Raw genomic sequence first — 2,500 nt, 5'->3', positions numbered from 1 at the left:
CTTCACCATCACCCAAAGTGGCACTACCCTTGGTACAGGACCCTCAACGTCTCGTTAGATCTGCAGGTGTTTGCACCTCCTAAATGAGGAGAGCATCTGGGTTCATTCTCCCTTCAAGTATGGCCCAGTGAAACAGTCAGCAGGGGGTGATAACAGCTGGTGAAGGGGTGACAGTGGTATGGTGATCGATGGTATGGTGGCAGTAAAATCCTTTTAACTGTTTGGCCAGCATTTTCACAACAAACATGCTTACCAAAACATTGATCTGAGTACATTGCACAAATCCTTTGTATTGGGATACTTGATCTAGAATTGTTAGCTCCTAACAAGGATCTGATTTTAAAAAATCAACATACACCACACTCCAAATTACCTATATCACTGATGACCATTCTGTTTTACTGTAGCGCTATGCTCTCCAAAAGACCTATTTCACTGATGACCATTCTGTTTTACTGTAGCGCTATGCTCTCCAAAAGACCTATTTCACTGATGACCATTCTGTTTTACTGTAGCACTATGCTCTCCAGATGGTAACCATCACACAAAGTGCAACCTATGTTGTATATTTAATTATTTAACATAATAGTTCAAAACTGCTCATCAATTAACTAGGCTGACCATGGCCAGTCTGGTCTTACAGACTAGACGTAACATGGTAAATGTAAATACAGGACACTCAAATTAGTATGATATGTTACGTTTGGCATGGTATCATAAGACAGAAGGTTACGGGTATAACGCGAACGCCTAGCAATCCAAAGTTTGCATACTCGAATCTCATCACAGACAACATTAGCATTTTAGCTCATTAGCAACTTTGCAACTACTTACTACTTTTTAGATACTTTGAAACTACTTAGCACAGGGGTCTCCAACAGATCGATCTCGCAGCCCATCTATGAGTAGCTCGCCAACAATTCTGAAAGTACATGCATTTTTCACGTTCCACCGCAAACTGAGACCGCAAGCTCCCAGCTACAATCTAATCAACGCAACATTGACATTATCCCACCATTAGTTAGCCACTATTCGCAAAAAAAGCCAAACCTAACACGATATCTGCCAATGAATTTCTTATCTAGCAGAAGTACTGTATATCATGAGTAAGTATATCATTTGTGTCTATTATTTGCAAACGTTACCATTAAATAAGCATCAGTAGTACAGAACCATTGCTAGACCGGCACATTAGATGGCACATTGCTGACTCTCTAGATGCACAATTAAAGGGGAATTATACTCAAAAATCTAAATGTGTTCGTTTTATTCCAGACCAAAAATATAAGGTCTTCTGTTGTGACTCAAAACATCCAATTTCGTTGTTTCTCTATGAACAAGTGTCATTTTGAAAGTGAAAAACAAAAACAATCTTAAAACAGGAAAAATAAAACTGAAAAAACATAATTTGGGAAAATATAAAACTATTTGGATTTTATAGAGCCCCCCCTTAGATTTGTTTTTGACCATTTTTTAAAACAGGTATATTGACAGAAAACATAATGCACTACTTTCTCCTGTACACTGAAGGTCACAGGGAAGAGTTGGAGGGTCAGGAGAAAGAAGAATGTGACTATTTTAAAGCTAGGGAAAAAATGAGTAGCTCTATGACATGTTTCATTTTTTTGTCAGTAGCTCTCATGCCAGAAAAGGTTGGAGACCCTGACTTAGCATGTTAGTGTAACAGTATAGACTCTACGTCCGTCCCTGCCAAACCCACCTGGCTCCATGTCACCAGGACGCCTGCACACATTAACAGTCACCCTCTCAGCTCATGGTCACCCATCACCCACCTGTAAAGCACGCGGCCCTTGCAGAGCAAGGGGAACCACTACTTCAAGGTCTCAGAGCAAGTGACGTCACCGATTGAAATGCCACTAGCGCGCACCACCGCTAACTAGCTAGCCATTTCCCATCGGCTACATTAGCTAAACCTTCCCCTAACCCTAATCTAACCCTTAAACGAACTCCTAAAACTAACCTTAACGCAACTTTAACCCCTAACCATAACCCCTAGCCTTAGCCACCTAGCTAACATTATAATTCATAATTCTTAACATATCATACATTTGGCAAACTTTTTTATTGTACAAATTGCATGTATCACATATTATATTTATTTTGCTAACTATTACAAACGGATGATGGATTTCTACAAATGAACACATACCATACAAATCTAACATATCATTTTTATTGGGGTGTCCCAGATGTATTTTTACTTTGTTACGTCATGGCCTATTTTTGACCTTTCTACCCTTGAGTCCAGGCTGTCATGACTGTCAGATTGGTTGTCTGACTCCAGCAAACAGCCACATGTTCTGTCAGGCTGACTCAAGGGAACAGCCACTTGTACTGTCAGGCTGACTTGAACAGCCACATGTTCTGAACAGCAGCCACATGTTCTGTCAGGCTGACTTGTTCTGTGACAGGCTGAGGCTGACAAGGGAACAGCCACTTGTACTGTAAGTGAAATGGACACATGGCTCACACTTTGTTG

Source organism: Oncorhynchus tshawytscha, linkage group LG09 (genome assembly GCF_018296145.1).
Source record: "Oncorhynchus tshawytscha isolate Ot180627B linkage group LG09, Otsh_v2.0, whole genome shotgun sequence".
Taxonomy (NCBI): Eukaryota; Metazoa; Chordata; class Actinopteri; order Salmoniformes; family Salmonidae; genus Oncorhynchus; species Oncorhynchus tshawytscha.
The sequence above is the reverse complement of the archived record's forward strand: the minus strand, read 5'-3'. Positions refer to the sequence as shown.